At 46.3% G+C, this 18,828-nt stretch overlaps 1 long non-coding RNA gene across 2 annotated transcripts in view; it reads right to left on the bottom strand.

Moving 5' to 3' along the window:
* The window catches only part of LOC146798926 (uncharacterized), a 46,164-nt gene extending 28,406 nt beyond the window's left edge, over positions 1 to 17,758 (bottom strand). For both annotated transcript variants that reach the window (XR_014968804.1, XR_014968803.1), the window contains exons 1-2: positions 17,633 to 17,758; positions 3,514 to 3,577 (exon numbers count right to left, since the gene is read on the bottom strand). This is a non-coding gene — a long non-coding RNA (uncharacterized LOC146798926). The remainder of the gene's footprint in view (positions 1 to 3,513; positions 3,578 to 17,632) is intronic.
* Positions 17,759 to 18,828: the final 1,070 nt, after the last annotated feature.

Here is an 18,828-nt window from a genome sequence, read left to right as displayed (position 1 = left end):
CGAGACCATTGCATTGTAAATGCTTGTTTTATTTCCTATTAGTTTGCCTTTCCTTGGCGGTCCACCCTTCTCATTAGCCTGTTGCGGTTTCTCCCTATGACATTCTCCTCCTTCATGCTCATAGAGACTGTTGTGTGTAGTCCTGTGGTGGAAATGCAAAACCAATTCAGAGTTCGGCAGCGCCACAGTTCCTGTGATTCCTGTGTCTCCCAGTGCCATCCAATAACCGCACAAACCATGCAGTGTGTTGCCAACTGTTTAAACAAATAATTTGATTTCAATTAGCCTGCACGCTATCATATGTAACATATTAATATGCACACACTTAGCATCTCCCATCATCCCTAAACACAACTGCCGTGCAGTTCGTTTTCGTTTGACCTGCTAAGTCTGGCCATCTGTAGATGTGCACCTGCCACACGACCACGGGTAACCAGATGTAAAAGGATAATAAATGGGGAAATTGCTAACGAGAGTATTAGCATGTGTCAGTCCCCCCAAAAGTAAATTTCACTGTGCTGCATTATTTAATTCCCCAAATATAAGGCTGGTGTTAATAAGCTTTTTACTATCTGCTTTCAACTGTTTTGGGTTTCTCTGAGGCACTATGTCGGTATTAAAACATCATTGAGTATTCATTCAGGTCAATGTTTTATTTAACTTAAGAATTGTGAAAAATGGGAGCATCGAACCACATAATGTAGGTTGCAACATATGGCGAGCCACTGAGTCCGGAAGAACAAGGTCTGCTTAAGAGAAGAATCACTTGAATCTCTATATGAGCGACAACACTTTATCATGACCATGATGTGATGTTATGACACAGGAACGATAACAAACAGTACAGGGATAGCGACGATAGTGGACAACATGCGCAACATTTAGGAAGGCTGCGATCATACAGACAATCGTGCACCTTTTTGCATACAAGAAATTCAAACCACGCATACATACGTGCGATCACAGGACAAGAAACACACTATAACACGTGAAAGCAACAACGAAAGTGACAATCCTTTCAGTTGCAGACCCCAAACCATGCAACCCTGTATCACTAACTTCGGAAGCAGACTTATTTGGGATTTAGAAAAAATAAAAAAAGGTCTTACCCATTCACACAACCAGTCAAACCAAAACACTTTAAACAATTGCTTCCTTTGCTTTTAAGTATGATCAATGATGTATGTACCCCTTAACCAGACCAGGCGAATGTTATCTTCGCATTTAGAGATTACTTTTTCACCCACCTGGAATTTTTTTTAATCTCAGCATAAAGGAGTTTTCCCCAGTCCAATAACGCGTTCTTCTACCTCCCGGGGCGTTGATGCGCCATTCTGTTCTCTTCTTGTGCCACTAAATACCCATCTGTTCCTCTTAACGGACTATTAAAGCTGCTGCAGATACGCCTGTCTCTTTCTCGAGCTATTGAACCGGTTTACAATCATACCTGCCGTGACTCACACTGTTACGACCGGTTACAGTCTTGCATGCCCTTTTCTTGGGATATTACGGTTGCCTCCTACCCAAGAATTGTTTCTTCTCAGGCTGTTGCTTGCCACTGTCCTGTCTGCTACATTCTCGTGCACTCAGTGCTGCTGGAGCAATGCAAGCCTCTTCCCTGGACAACCAATGCAGATCTGGACTGTCTGTCCAAATGGCATGCAATTAACGGAGGTTAAAGGCCGCACTATCCCCATCTCACCCATGCCCCCAACTTACCTCAGTCGCCTCGGTCGGTGTGAGCCCCTGTCAGGTTCAGGGAAAGCTTGACTCTTAGCAGTGGGACAGGAATCCCCACTCACCGGCCATCTTGAACATCCGGCTCGACGACGTGTACATCTATACGTCACTCACCCGGCGATATTGCGTCACACGAAGCACCCCGGCCTTGAAAGGATGCTTCTGCCCTTCGATTGGGATCGCATCTATTTAGCGACAGTTTTAAGTATTCCTCAGCAGTGACCCTAAGTGCATGAAGGAAATAAGACTGCGAACTGTCCGGGTCGCTCTGTCTGTAGACATAAAAGAAGGGCTACGATGGACTGGTTCTTGCAGAGGAACTGTGTGGCTCACTGGGAATGAAGCTATTAGATTGTCTTATTTGTTTTTTTTTAAAAAAAGGATTGTAAGAATTTCCAAATTACGCCAAGTACACGTCGGTTCCAAACATTTTATGAGAGTTTTTAAAATCCAGTACGCCATAGAAAGTTATGTAATTATTATATCTTATTTACAATACTATCATTATAAAAAGTCCGATTAATTTATTTTTGAAATTGTGTTGCTCCGGCTATAATATTACAAAAAACAGTATTTCTGGCGTTTGTTTGGTTGCTCGCGCCCTTATTATTACGAAACTAGTCCATACTAAGATGGCCGTTGCTTTCGCTGAAGTTTGTTAAAGGGAATTCAACCTCTCACCTCTTTCCATCTAGGCTGTCCCTACAAGGCCTTAAGTTTCCTGTTCGAAAATGTCCGCTCGTTTTTACGTGTCTTCTAGAAACAGTGTCTCCATGTTTAAAGTCCTCTGTCTATGCCCATACATGTACTCAGGGACAGCTGGAAGAGGACGTACCTAATTAAGTTCTACGGACGCGTAATTCAGTTTTTCTGTAATCGGAACCGACTGCTATGAGCGAGAGCATCTTAATGTTTTTTTTGTTTAGTGAGTTTAGTCTTGTGTTCTCAGAAGAATGCTTTAAGTGTATTACGCCAGTTTGTGGGGGAATCGGAGAATGTTGATGTAAAAGCTCACGGCTGAATCAATATTTAGCATACAGAGTAAGAGCAGGGGGAGAGGACGCCAGGAACACCACCGCCTTTCTACGAGGCAGAGCAGAAATGCCTCGGAGAAACGCAGCGTCCTTTTCGGATTCGGGGGCGTGTTTGTCTTTGGCTGGAGGAGAGAATGAGACTTCTTGCAAAAAACACGACCCCCGATCCGAAAAGGACGGGGCATGATCGGAGTGACGGGACCTCTTCTCCAGTGGCTGGCCAGCATTCAAGAGGCCAGCCAATGGAGAACAGGGGAGAAGAGGGGCGGGTTCAAGCTCCTCTTCTCCAAAACATTAAATCTCTCGACTTCCGGTTCTGCCTTCGGCAGACCGGATGGTCCCGAGACCTAAAAAACTATAAGTGAAAAATAGTGTAAAAGATTTGCAGCGTGGCCCTCCCCAAAACAAAGAAATACATTAACACACATACATATATACACATACATATATAAAAAATAAAACTGCATTGATTGGGGCAACAGGGGAAAGGAATGGGTGGAGTGTTAAAGAAAAATTAAAGGTGGGTGGAAGAGAATAGCAGTGCATGAGAAAACGAAACAAAGGGCAGGAAGAAGCACACAAGGAAGAGAAAAACAAGGGAGTCATGGAAGAAGCACCCAGGCGCCAAAGTAACATTAAGCGCGGTGGGGGGATGAGGTAATGGTGGAGGCACAAGGGAGACTGCTTGAAAACGCATGCATTCTCATGAAGTGCATAATCGAAATGTAAAAATATTTACCATAATAGTGAGCTGTGGGAGGACAGAAGTCCAACAATGAGAGAGATGGTAAAGAGGCTTTGTTCTGGAGGGGGGACACAAACAAGATAGGCAAGAAAATCCATCAAATAAGCACCTGAGAGTGACAAAAAAAAATAGAACCAATGGACAGGCTGTAAGCTCCTTTAAGCTCTTGGTAAACCCACATTGTTTTCGCAACCAGACAGTTTACGCTGTCTGAGAGTCGAGACCTAAAAACTAAATACTTGAATTAATGTTGTTTTACATCATTGTAGCTGTATGTTGCTTAGAGTTTGAAAAGAAGCATTTATTTAACATTGTGATTAGATACTGCTGCAAATTTGTCTGCTTTAAAGTTTGAAATGAAACATCTTGATTCTGATTGTGACAGCGTTCTACAGTACATTAACGTGCCCTTTTTGGAAGGAGCTTTAAGCATGTACGAGCCCAATATAACATTCACTATTATTTTGCATAACAACAATCTTAAAACAGACATTTTAAAAGCCTGCCAGTTTAACAGTCACCACTGTAACACTGTTGCTAATTTCAGTCCACATCCTGGCAGTGAAGAGCAAGGCTCACTCATCTGCAGAGGTTGGATAAGTCACCATTCCAAAAGGATACTGCTGCAGATTGTAGTCATGTCTCAAGAATCAGAAACACTTTTGGGGATACTTGTCTACTGTGGACAAGGCAATATCATCAGGGATTATACTCAAATATTAGGGGAAAATATTAACATTGTACTGTATAATTTATATATTGCTTAGTACCCCTAGGTTAGGTAAGGTGTTGAAGCACCTGCCCGCACCAAGTAGGATGTATGGTTAGGAAAATGCTGTATTAGTATTGTATCTACGTGGGAAGTGTTACCATGTCGTGCCTGTTGACCACCGAGGAGGAGTTACGGGGCAAGGGACTTGGTGGTGTGATGGATGATAAAGCACTAAAAGACTTTTTTTATAGCAAGTAATATGCCAGCATCACCGATTTGCATTGCAGGTCTCTCAATTCTGTTGGTAATGTTTCGTTTATGTTTTTAATCTAATTTCCTACACTGACTACAACACAAGGTCATCCACTCTGATATTCAGCATCGAGGTGAGAAACCAATTTTGAAGAGCGAGTGGGAATCAGAGAACTTAGTGTACAATACGTAAACACATTCTCCTTTATAGGATTACAATTATGTGGAGTCAGCTATTGAGTAGATTTACAAAGATAAAATGTGTTATAGACATACTTTTGTCATAACAGGATGTTGGTACTCTGGGTTTGAGATCAGCTACATGTACTATGTTAAAGTCCTCTGATGATTAGCAACGTGTTGCAGATCATTCAGAATGTGGCAGACTTGGCTGTTTAGTAACACTATAGTAGTTAGTTGGGTGAACTGGTATAGTTTGTATCTACGCCATCGGTGGCACAATGAAAATAAAGTTAGTTTCAGTGCACCAGTTTTCTCAGAATATATGTAGTGACGAGCTGGAATATGCACACTTCAACATTCCAATGATATGATGTAGGCACAGATTACAATATATACGTAAGTAAATAAATCAGTACACTACAACAGGGCGGGTTAAAATTATTAGATTCGTTCCCTGCAGTACAACCACCTTGGGGTGCAATGTCTTATGAGTATGCTAGGGATTAAACCCAGATCTGTGACTGGTGGTGAATGTTTTGCCAATGTGCAACATTCCGTCCATCATCTTGTGTGTTTTGCTATGCTAGGGATGTGCCATCATTTTGTGACGCAACTAGCAGTCCTGGTATTTTTCAATATTAACCACCTTTGTAGGGGCGTTTAAGAAATGCTTATTGCATTCTTTTTTATTGCCTAAATTGTTTTCGGGGGTTTGTCCTTCGTAACTTTTTATGTCTCGTCTAGCGTTGCAGCCGTGCACTGCTCGCTCGGCGAGACATAGTGAGAGAGGAGATTTCAGAAGGGGACTTGAAGCCCTGCCCATCATTTTAATTGGGTCGCGTCAGCGTTTATGCTAAATGCTGGCTTCCCATTGAAAAGGATGCTTTTTGGTCACTGCCCTTTCTCCCTTTTGGACGGCCCATCCGGACCGGGTCGTCTGCTTCACGGCTGTCGTGAAGCACTTTCTTATCTTTAGAGGGGGGGCATCTGTTTCTAATTAGCATGGCCTTAGCGCGGCCATGCTAATTAGAAACAGATGCCCCCCCCCTAAAGATAAAGTCTGCAGGCACACTGAGGTCTCCTCGCTTCAGCATCCTAACCCCACCCCCCAAAGCACACGTAACTTGTTTTTATTTGTATTTACGCTGCACTAGTATGGACTGGCTGTGCTGAAGTTAATTTTTCAAATTTTCACAAACTGGGCAACTATTGCTGATTGGCCGCCGATAAGAGATTGTCCAACCTTCCGCATGTAAAGGCCCTTTCTCCCTTCTGCATTTTTTTGCACAGGATTAGCTGTGGGGCGTTTACGTTGACTCTTTACGCTGCACTTGTCGAAGTTTATTCTTAACTTGGAGTGGGGCGCAGTCTAACGCAACCAGCGTACGGCTCGGGGCTCTGAAATTGTTGTTAAATTGTACTTTATTTTCAAGCTATGCAAACCTTTCCCCCTTGATGTTGTGCGCTTTAAACTTATGTTTTTTCTGCCATATGGTTGACGAATTGACGAATACTTGACGTCCTTTTTTATTATTTCATACTGCAATAGTTTTAATTAACCGCCTAATGAAAATTTGAGCTTCAGGGCTCTGTGTGTAAAAAACTTAACTAAGTAAATAAATACATACACACATACTAATAAATATACATAAATATAAAGCGCGTAAGTCGGCACCAGCAGCATGAGCACCGTCTAAGCATGGTGCACGAGCAGTGTGAGCCCCAGGTGAGCTCAAAATAAAAATAAAAAACACCTGCTCACAATTCACCCGTGCTCGTGCACAAGTGCACACAGCCACGCCAATGCCCACCAGGCACATATAATATCATGAGCACACTTTGCTCAATGCCCACGTCCCAAGGGGTATTGTCCTTCAGCTCCCTGTCACACTGTTTACTCGGCCTTTTAAACATGAACACTAGGATGGCAAGGTGCTCAAATCGGCCCCCCCATCCCTCTCAACCCTCATCTGCAAGATCCTCCCACAGGCTCAGCGTTCCTCTGAATGTATTTCTTGTATTGGGTTTTCACAATATCTTTCCAAATTTTCTTATCACCGCCAGCCCCACGTTTGCGCTGCCCTTTACACTTTACCCAGCTTAAACTCAAATTAAACTTCTCTACTTTTTCCAGTTTCCCTTTATTATTCCTCCATCATTTTTGTGTATTTTCCCAGTGCCTCCCGTTTTCAGTTCCTCTGTCTCTTTTATTCTTTTCCACTCCACCCTCTCAGATTAGTTTGCAGTCCTATTACTCTTAATAACCCATTGTCGGTTTATTTCCTCTTTTTCATTTATTTATTTTTCTTGTTTCCACTGCCTCGTTTCTGTTTTATTTCCTCTTCTCTTTTGCTTATTTCTCCCTACCCTCTGCTTTACTTTTAATTATCTTCCTACTGCGTGTTTACGGTTTCCTCCTTTGTTTTTAGGTCTCGGCTGCGAAAGGCTGCGCTTGCGCAGTCTCGCTCCGAGATTTAATGAGTTTGAGTGACTTTGAGAAGAGGGGCTTGAACCCGCCCCTCTTCTTCCCTGTTCTCCATTGGCTGGCCTAGTAAATGCTGGCCAGCCATTGGAGAAGAGGTCCCGTCACTCTGATCCTGCCCCGTCCTTTTCGGATCGGGGGGCGTGTTTTTTGCGAGAAGTCTCAGGGAGGAGACAACAGCAAAACACGCCCCCCAATCCGAAAAGGACACTCCCTTTCTCCGAGGCATTTTCTTCTCTGCCTCGGAGAAAGGCGGTGGTGTGCCTTTTGCCTCCGTTCGAAATTAGCAGTCGCTCTCCTCAATCGCCGACAAAAAGCTTACCCATACAAGGAGCGGTTGTCTTTAATGCAATCTATAGATTACATCACAAAGCAGGCGGACCTCGGCTGTATTTGGAGCTTTTCTTTAGCCCGTGGAGCTAATTCCTATAACGGAGCCATGCCAGATAAAACGTAATTTCGATGACCAACCCTTCGCTCTGAAGTGCTGTTTGAGCCCTTATAAGGGCCGAGGAGCTTGCCTGATATCCCGCCTCCGCTGAAGTGTACAAATGGAAAAAGGACAAGCCTCGCTGTGATCTCGAAGCGGCCATCTTTAGCGTAGAGAGGAGGAGGAGGGGGGTTACCCTGACGTCTGCTTGTGGGATAAACATGTTTTAGCATTTTGATAATAATTATTCAGTATCTTTCCAATATAGTACCGCACATTACAAAGCGCTGAATTCTATCCCTCTAATCAGAACCGTGTCTCTCGGTCTACAATGCTATATTCCGTAGTAACTTCAGGCAGTTCACGCCGAATCGGTTATTGAAGCACCACACTTGCCCTTTTATTGAAAAAGAACCATATCACGACCATAAATCCCACCTTTGATATTTCAGTAACTACTCCTCCCACATGCCCTCGCTTCTTCTACACCGCCTTAACCCCTCCGGCCCACATTAGCCTGCGCTCCTAAGGCTACTTTCCTAGCCCCACCCCTCTTGCCCCACCCTCTACGCCACGCCGGGGATGTCGGGAGGGAGGTGGGTGCCGGAAGTGTTCGCAATCTGAAGTAACAGCGGCCGAGAAGGAGGTGAGGGGGAGAGCAGAAGAGGGAGTGGAACACCGTGGGTGCAGTCCAGGTAGAGGGGGGATACGTGGCACAGAGCTGCTTGTGGTCTGCACTGGCTGGAAGGGCATCAGGGTGGGTGAACAACATTGGGTTCATAACATTGGACAGCACTTGGTTAGAGGGCTGCAGTGGAGGCGTATATAATCAGGGTGAGGCGAAGGTGCATGGGCGAGGTGGCAGCATTCAGGAAAGGGACATGTAAAGGGTTAGCACCTAGTTGATGACATAAGTGCGCGCGCTGTGCCCGGATTAGCAGGGTCTCCGGTCGCGAGCAAACAGCCTATTATGTAACAGTCTGGCCGAGAGTACACAAACCCGAGCCGCCCCTCTGTTGCAAAGGCTGGGAAGGAGTCGGCCGCAGTACCAGGGCTAATTTTGGTAACCAGGCGGCTGTATTACGTGAACAGGTTATTTAAGTTTAACCTGCTGCTGTGTCAATACCCAAATAGATTGTTTTCTTGCCGTGCAGTGAACGCTTCGTTAAAGGGGCGTGTTCGCTTTTTTTACATGCAATGCATTTTGAGCGCCCAGTTACCACAAACAGGTGGCACTAGAAAAAATGTAGAAGTAGCAGCCGCCAAATCTCAAAGTGACACGATCAGACAAGCACAGTGGTGAAGGATGACCCACCAGGGCAGCTGAGGGCAGAGGAAGTGTATAGCCAGCCCCAGGGCATGACACCAGAGCTTCTGCCCTGGGACATAAACCAGTGAAATTCAGCAGTATAGTTACTTGAGTTAACTATACCACTGCCTCTTTTTGTGCCGGATCGCCACTTGATGGTCAGAAGAGTAATGCCCCTTCTTGCCATGATGGCCTCTCTTATTGCCATAGTCCCCCATGCATCCGCTACGAGAGTGCCTGGCGGCACAATGGTCACAAGTGGGGGGGGTTAATGGGATGCTGTACAGGAATAACTTTGCGATGGTTTATAACTTTGCAAGTTTGTGCATGGTTGGAGCGAAGGGTAGCGCGAGGACATCGCATCCACTCCCCCCACCCACTTCCCCCTGCTCTTTCCAAGTGTTGTTTGGCAAGGGGGTTCCTTTCTGCTGCCTGAAAGCATAGATTTCACAACCATATTAAAGGGGAAAACTGTACACACTCAAGAACACTGCCTGAACACAAAATGAAGGCTGCTTGTATTTTCCTCTGCGGAACATGTTTTATTTAGTCTTTAGGTCTCGGCTAGCGAACAAGCATTTACAATGCAACGGTCTCGGCATTGTTAAAGTTAGAGCTATTGCCATTGCTCAGGACATTTTTTTTGTTTATGTTTTTTTTTATAAACATGTAAAGAAACGGCATTGTTATTTACTATGTCAATAGCTTAATCAGTGTGTGTGTAGGTGGCTCTGTGTGTGGGTGCAAATGCAATAGGTCAAGCATTTGAGAGTGATTAAGCTATTGACATTGTAAATAACAATGCCGTTTCTTTAAATGTTTTAAAAACAAAAACAAACAAAAATAATGTCATGAGCAATGCCAATAGCTCTAACTTTACCAATGCCGAGACCATTGCATTGTAAATGCTTGTTCTTATATTTAGTGGCTTTTTGTAAGTGTTCTCTTGTCTCCTATTTATTTTAATTTCCCCTTTTTCTTCTCTTATATTTACCCTGCCCGCTTTTGCTTATTTTACATTCTACACTGTGCCTTTATTGTCACCCTTTCTCTTCTACTTTTTAGGTCTCGCCTGGCGAACGCAGCGCGAAGCGCTGCTATCGCCAGCGAGATCTATTGTTGCTGACTTGCCTCGGAAGGGGGACAGGAGATGGGCACGCGCAGGCTCTCGGCGGATTTGAGTTGGTGTACGCGCTTACAGCCACGCGGCGTGCACATCTCCTGTCCCCCTTCCCTCGCAAGCCAGCAAGCAGTTTCACTTTCGTCCTCACCAGCCTCATGTAATTTTTTTTTTTAAATGCGCTCCAAGCGCGTCGCGCTTTAAATGTACAACATGCAACACCAGCCTCATGTAAATTTTTTTTTTTAATGCGCTCCAAGCACGTCGCGCTTTAAAATGTACAACATGCAATTTTTTTTTTTTAAATGCACACGTGCGCTCCAAGCGCGGCGCGCTTTAAACGTACAGCATGCCCCACTTACCAGCTCTTGTTACATAAGCTAAGGCTGTATCGGGGTGTGCAGCTCCGGAAAGAGAAGTACCTGACTGAGGAGAACAGGTCAGTGCTGTCTCTCGAGGCTCCGAGTAGCAAACACTAATGGGATTCCTCGAGCACTTTGCCAGTGCCCTTAAGAGCTGTGGTGACGTCACGTGCACTACCTCCAGGGGAAGGATACCGGTGTCCCTGGATGTGTGCGGGCGCGCGCTCCGCGAAGGCCGGATCCGTTCAGTGCGTGCACAGAGGGCCGCACGCGCCCCCGGTGCTTGTTCTTTTCCCACGGAAGGGCTCTCCTTGGTGCAGGGCAGGCTCCGCCCCCACAGCCCATTCCTCCTCCCCCGATGAGGAGCAGCGACGACCAGAGAAACTTGCAATGATGAGCAGGGAATGTGCAGGCTGCTGCGGGTGCAGGAGCGGGCTGAACTTTCCTGGCTCCGGGAGGCACTTCACGGCTGGGGACGTCTAGGGGCAGCCGGAGCCTCGACCCGCAGACAGACCCTACCCGCGGGCACCGCAGCTGCTCTACTCCAAGATCTGGCACCACCCAGGCTGTTCTCCTACCCCTTGAGCCTCCCTCCCTTCCTGGGATCTCCCTCCTTGGGGTCACCCACCTGGAAGCCCCAGGGCTCTCCCCGGCGGCACTGAGGCTGCTCTGGAGAGAGCCGCGGTGTACTGCGAATTGCGCTGCTCGGGCTCCCCGCGTCTGCTGCCCGAGTTGTCTGCTGGGGGATGGCGGTGAAGGGAGCATGTTCGGGCACCGGGATGCTGCTGGTGACGGCCAACGTGGGCACGCTATTCGATGATGTGAGTACTCCGATTCTCACCTTGTTTTTACCCCGCACGAGACCTGGAGCTGAACGGTGCTGTGCCATGACAACTACCGCTCCATTGTGCTGTGCTTACCCCGACGAGTCTGGGGTCAGGTCAGCAGGGTGAGAGCGACAGCTGCACTCGGGCCCTCTCACGCTGGGGGTGGGGGCGGGGGTGACATAGGGTGTGCATGTGGAGGAAGAGAGACAGTAAAAAGAAACTGCAGTTCATATATAGAGGTGTCCGTGTACAGGGAATAAATACACTGCATGTTGAAAGTGTATACCTAGGCTGAGTGTGAATTCAAACAAGCATTTGCAATGCATTAGGTCTCGCATTTACGCGAGTTTGAGCTATTGACATTGCAAATAACAATGCCTATTGGCACTTCACGGCTGGGGACGTCTAGGGGCAGCCGGAGCCTCGACCCGCAGACAGACCCTACCCGCGGGCACCGCAGCTGCTCTACTCCAAGATCTGGCACCACCCAGGCTGTTCTCCTACCCCTTGAGCCTCCCTCCCTTCCTGGGATCTCCCTCCTTGGGGTCACCCACCTGGAAGCCCCAGGGCTCTCCCCGGCGGCACTGAGGCTGCTCTGGAGAGAGCCGCGGTGTACTGCGGATTGCGCTGCTCGGGCTCCCCGTGTCTGCTGCCCGAGTTGTCTGCTGGAGGATGGCGGTGAAGGGAGCATGTTCGGGCACCGGGATGCTGCTGGTGACGGCCAACGTGGGCACGCTATTCGATGATGTGAGTACTCCGATTCTCACCTTGTTTTTACCCCGCACGAGACCTGGAGCTGAACGGTGCTGTGCCATGACAACTACCGCTCCATTGTGCTGTGCTTACCCCGACGAGTCCGGGGTCAGGTCAGCAGGGTGAGAGCGACAGCTGCACTCGGGCCCTCTCACGCTGGGGGTGGGGGCGGGGGTGACATAGGGTGTGCATGTGGAGGAAGAGAGACAGTAAAAAGAAACTGCAGTTCATATATAGAGGTGTCCGTGTACAGGGAATAAATACACTGCATGTTGAAAGTGTATACCTAGGCTGAGTGTAAATTCAAACAAGCATTTGCAATGCATTAGGTCTCGCATTTACGCGAGTTTGAGCTATTGACATTGCAAATAACAATGCCTATTGGCATTGTCATTTACAATGCCAATAGCTTTAACTCGTGTAACTGCGAGACCTATTGCATTGCAAATGCTTGTTTCTTTTGTTTACGTTATTTTGCTTCCGCCTAGTTCATCTTCTTTGTATTCTTTTTATGTCCTGTCCTCTCCCTATGCTTTTCAATTCTCCCTAATTCCATTATTTCTCTTAGATTTCCGCTCCCCTCTGTTTATTATTTTTTTGTTTGATACACTCCCGTCGCGTTTATTTCATACTCTCTTCTGTGTATATACTCATCCTCTCGTTATTTCTCTTGTATTTCCTCTTCCTTCCTTGCCTTCCGTCGTCTTAATTTCTGTTTATCTCCTCCTTTCTTTGCCTCTTCTATTAATTTCCCTCCCCCTTTTTTTTATTTCCTTTCGATTCTTTTATTTGTTCATTTTCTAATTCCTCTTTCATTCTGTGCATTTTCCCGCCTCTTCTTTTATTAGTTTCTCTTTCCTTCTGTTTTAATGACCCCTTTCTTTTCTACTTCCTTCTTCGATTCTGCTCATTTTTCCTTCCATTACAATTTGGCCCTTCTCTTCGTCTCTGTTCGTTTGCTCCCGTCTTATTATCTCCTTTTTATTTGCGCTATTGTCCCCAAGAAGACGCTTCCGTTGTTTGACCTCGGGAGGAGTCTAACTCTTTGTAAATCTCTTGAAATGCTGCTATTAAAGCTGAACCCCTGTCTGTGCTGCAGTGTGCGCACCTGGCCCCGCCTACCCTCACCTGTGTGCGCTGTGAACAGACAGCACCGCGGACCCCACTTTGACATTCATTGCATATGGTTCAGTAGTAAAATAATCGTATTGGTGCTCAAGCGTTCACACTCATTCTACCTGAATTGTGTTTTCTTCAGCCGCGCCCCCATACTTTAAACTACTCTAATGTACAGTTATCGGATGTTATACCAAGTTGTGTTCAGGAATGAATCGCGATAAAGGGTGATTCAGCAGAAAAATGGTGACCTTTGTGAACCCCCTTCCATGCCATAAGTCAGCATTGATATAAATACTAACTTGCGCTTTACGCTTTTTTTAAAACCTTCAGCAGGTAATTTCAGATTTTAATGCCACGATCTACCATCCGATATGTGCCACGAAAACGAAAATTCGGCAAAGAAACTACTTGTGGGGTAATCTGTCCTTTTATGCAAATTCGGTGGGGTTTGGTTAATATGAGTGTAAGTTATCACTTTAAGCCGCCAAGAAGGGACACAGAAAAGTGCGAGTAAAGCCGATCACCAAGCGCCCTTTCATTTAATTGTTTTGTGAGCTACATTTGCGGTCATTGTATTTTCAATATTATCAAGCTTGGATGCACGCGCACAGAAAGGCATCAAAGGGCCAGCCACGTGCGATGTAACTGCGGCTTATTCGAAGGCTCGACAATTGGATAGCGTAAAATGTTTATAATACTATTCATATATGTATACATGGGCACGTTTGTCTTGATATTTGAGGCCTCCTTGCAAGATCGTAAACACGTTGACCCGTGTGATCTTGTGCCTGTCCGCTCCAGGCATCAGGCAGTGCTTTGAAAGTAAGACCCCTACGCTGCCTCCGGGCACACGTTTGTCCCTGTCAGCATTTTCTTTTCTTTTTCTGTCTATATATCTTGAGTTTATTCCGCTGTTTCCTCTCCCTGCAAGTAATTTGTGGAATTTTCCATAAATTGAATTTTTCGTTATTTGCCCTCTATTTTAAATATAATCCAAGGAGACAGCTCAGTGACCTGGGCAGTGGCTGCAGTGACTTGCATAGAAGCGGTCCGTCGAGCCTTTTCATCCCCTCTTGGCGGGGTCTGCAGTTTATCCTTCTAAGGTTGAGTGCCTGAGACCAGTTGGTTCTATCAGCCATAAAAGTCATAGTCAAAGCGTTTAGAAACTCATTTGAAAGCGCCGAGCGCTTTGCATTGGCAACGTTATTATGCGCTTTAAACTGGAGATTTTGGAAGAAAAGTAAAATATAAAATATTTGTTCTGTTGAAAATCACATGTTCACCTCAATGCCAAGTGGTTTCCACACAGTTATATTTAGTATAAACCCACGAAGCCTCATGTACAAAAAATTGGCGTAGGGCAGCACCGCAAGTCTTCTTGCTGCGCTGCCCCACGCCAATTTGAAAGGGCAGGAATGCACCGCATTTACCAGATCCTGTACAGATAAAGTTGGAGATATAAATCTGCAGTGAAGTGGATCGAGGCAGGTGCCTACTAATAAGTGATTAGTACTAAGACGAAAGGTTGCTTATGTTTGAGGAAGCAAGGGAATCATGACGTACCAGCAGGCCAATTCCTGCTCAGAAAGCCTGATGTTTCTACGGAAAGGGAAGTTGGTGGATGTCAAGGCTGTGCAAATCAATTAAAGCGGGTAAAAAAAGCAGGAACAATGATGGATTAGGCACAGATAGATTGGGGACCTGCCAAGACCTTTGTCTGACCCCCACGCCGGCCCAGATATTGGGTGTATCATTGTAAGCTCAAGTATTGCTCTTGTCAAGCTTGTACAATGGCAGTATTTACACAGAACATAAGTTACCCTAACTAGGATACAGAACATCTATCCATCCTGCCAAGATTCTTATCTCAGAAGCACCTCTGAATACTCAAACTTAATTCATATGGTTTGGAGCTGTGCGGCTGTTGCTAGCTAGTAAAATGTAGTGGTCTCCAGACTGAAGTCAGTGGTAGGTAGTCTGATTGGATGTACAATTGAACATTGTCAACAGGGGTAAAAGACATTGTCATTTACAACGCCATTACTTGATTAATGCTTCACGAAGGGAAGAAAACAAATACATTTTCAATGCCAATAGCTCAAAACAATGTCATTGCGAGACCTATTGCATTGTAAAGGCTTGTTTTATAAACCAATAATCAAAGGAAGACTCAATCTTATTATGCCTTGCACTTACAAATGGCTTATTTATAAACACTAGGCACGTTAAATGATATGCTGGAACCCACTGGCAAGATAGTGCTATGCACGATTATAGTTGGGGAACCTCGAAAAATACAGTGAGAACCGTTATGGTGGACATGCGCATAACCCCATTTTCAAGTGCAATAGACATGACTGCACTGCATAGGGTGACCAACTGGCATTGGTGCAAATTCAGGACGGTGAGTGTAAAAATTCAGGACAAAACTTCAGGACAATAGGTAAGTTTAACAGACACATCAGAGGAGGTCGCGCAATATAAGTAAGCCCATCCATATCCAAACATATTCAACCATTTGCAAACCTATCCATCATGTATCCTTCTATCTATCATTTCACTCATCCATCCCTTCAGCCATCCTTTCACTCATCTATCCATCCATCCTTTCACCCTATCCATCTGTACTTCCATCCATTCACTCATCCATCCAGCCATTTACCCTTTCACCAATCCTGCCATCCTTTCACTTACTCATCCATCCATCCACCCAGTCACTCATCCTTCCACCCATCCACCCTATCAGTCATCCATCCATCCGCCCTTTCTCTCTTCATTGACCCTTTCACTTAGCCATCCTTCCTTAGATCCACCCACCCATCCATCTACTCATCCACTCATGAATCCATCCACTGACCCTATCACTCATCCATCCTTTCTCATCCATTTATACTTTCACTCCTTCACTCATCTATTCATCCTTTTGTCCATCTACCCTCCCTTTCACTCACTCATCCATCCTTACATCCACCCTTTCACTCATCCGTCTATCCATTCACCCTTGCACTCATCAATTCATCAATCCATCCATCATTTCACTCATCCATCCACCCATCCATCCTTTCACTCATCCATCCACCCATCCATCCTTTCACTCATCCATTCACCCTTTTACCCATCCAGCTACCCTTCCACCCATACATCCAGATTTTACCTTTTCTCTCATCCATCCTTCCACTCACTCATCAATCCATCCATCCTCTCATTATCCATCTATTCAATCTTTCATTCACCAATTCACTAATTCATCCAGCCATCCACCCATCCCTTCACTTACTCACTCGCCCACCTTTTCATATTAATTTTGAGCTGAGCCTTTTTGAGAAGAGGCCCATCAAGAACTTCACCCTTGCTGCAGGAGCCATTCAGGACTGTGACAGAAGCCACCCAGGGCAGAGACAGAAGCCACCACAAGGGGGACAGGAGCCACCACAGGCAGGGGGGGGGGGGGGGACAGGAGGGGAAACAGGATCCACCAGGTTAGGCACAGGGGTGGGCATGCAGTATTCTAGTATCATCTTGATCTCTTCCAGGTCGGGGGGGGGGTAGGGCTTCTCGCCCCCTCCTGGACAAGACACCGAGAAGACAGGCTCTCTTTCCAAAGTGTTAGTTTTGCCATCCCCCACTGTGATATACAGTACTTAAAGGAGATACTCCAAGATAACTGATTGTCCTCCATACTTTGTTAATCAGTGTGGGTGCGATTGTGCCATTTCTTTATTTTATTACATTATTGATTGCATGTTTGAAGAACCGTGGTTTGCTTACAATTTAGTGACAGTAATCAACTCAGTTAAGAGAACCACGTGCTGCCTCGGGTTAATCAGGGCCGGTTCTAGGATGTTTGGGGCCCTGGGCAGAAAGGGAATGTGTGAGGCCCCTCTAAATTGCAGAGACATGACGCATTCAGGGCTGTTTGCATCTGAATAGATGCCCCTGCTCCTGAAGCTGCAGCCCCTCCCTCTCAGTCACCTTCAAGCACCTCTCAACAGCTCATCACGGGCGGAAGGTGTGAGGGTTGCCATCCCGCTGTGCCTCTCCAATGGTGCTGGGTATCTGAGCTTTGGTACTGCATCGCCGTCTGTCACACCCACCTCAACAACATCGGAGGCAAGCAGGGAGGTGGGTGGAAGCTGTGCCGGCTTTAGGGTGGTGCGATCGGTGCCCGGTTAAAATAACAGCCAAATGGCGTCCGTTAAAGAATCCTTCACGGACAGACGGCCGAAATTACGAACTGTCCGTGGAATTTACGGATGGTTGGTCACCCTGGCACTGCAGTCTAATGTTTGAATGGATTCATAGGGCGTTGGTGCCGATACAGCTCTTGCAAATCAGTGGACACATTTAACACTCCTGATCTATACAACACAGAGGCCGGGGGGTTGAAGTGTCATAGGGATTGCATTCTCAGCATGAATGACTGTAAATCCAAAGTGCAGAAACAGATCAACCATCCCTTTGCCACTGGTTAAACGACTCCTACAGGATGTCTCTCAAGCGCTCACATTGTGGAGACAGAAATCGCAAATCAGGACACAAAGAACAGAAAATAAACGCTGCTCACCTTGTGCTGACACACCGGCAACTTTACGCTGAACGCCGTAAACGAGGAAGGTCACAGAAACAGTGGGACTCGCAAGGATCTTCGGGTACGACGTACTTCCGTGGTCATAGAGACTCCCAGGGCTGGAGTGGCTCCCATTATGCTAGGTACAGCGCGACGTGGCAGCGCCCCTGGTGGCGAGTCACTTACCACTACGGTTTAACACATAGAAAGGAAGACTACGCAGACCCCCCACCCCTAGGAGTTTGCGGTAATTTTGCGGGCCCCACGATAAAACAAGCACTGGCATAGCCAACTGGTAGCATCTATAGGCATGCTATTGGCAGACATGCCACCATTTTAGAAGAGGGAAGGGAGAGATTCTTAAACAAGCATTTTCAATGCAATAGGTCTCGCATTTACTAGAGTTTGAGCTATTGGCATTGTACATGACAATGCCTTTTATTTACTTGTTGATTTTTAAAACATAAATAAAATGCATTATTATTTACAATGCCAATAGCTTAAACTCTCACAAATGCGAGACCTATTGCGTTGCAAATGCTTGTTTAAACGAGTTTCTGTGTGCGCCTCCGAGAATAGCGCAACTTTAGTCACGTTGGCACTCGACACAGGAAGCGGCGCTAACATGGTTTTGGAACTGTCCAGTGCACCTGATCCAATGTTACTGCCCTCTCCGCCCATCTTATAGATGTAAACTTAGAAATCTACTGCCAGTAGATGGGAGGAGGTGGAGGCGGGTAGGCGCCCGAGGGAACGTCACCAGGAGCTGCTGGCATAGTAGGCACAATCCGGCCAGAATACAAAAACAGCGCCGTTACCCTTCGGATGAGGCGGTTGTCATGCTGCCTGCCAGTGATGTGTCGAGTGACTGGCGGCACATCGCTTAAAATGTCACCCAAAGCAAATATTTCCTGTGCCAATGTACAGTCACAGGCAGCTCGGTTCAGCTGAGCGGCAGAGAGAAGGACACGTGGACAGTATGATAAGGGTAAGAACGGCCTCCAGGTTTCCATCCGCCTTAAATGGGGGTCGGTGCCTTCGAGGCGACTCCCGGTGTTTTTGTGCCCAAATGGCTGCAACTTTGATATGTCGAGGTGAAGACGTGGATTAAATGTGACTGTGCCCGTTTCGAAGACACTGAAACGACGGGGGTCAGAAAATGGAAAGCGCGAGGTACCTATTATTTGCATACG

The sequence above is a fragment of the Triturus cristatus genome, chromosome 9, assembly GCF_964204655.1.
Source record: "Triturus cristatus chromosome 9, aTriCri1.1, whole genome shotgun sequence".
NCBI classification, from domain to species: Eukaryota; Metazoa; Chordata; class Amphibia; order Caudata; family Salamandridae; genus Triturus; species Triturus cristatus.
This window is presented reverse-complemented; position numbering and strand designations above follow the sequence as displayed.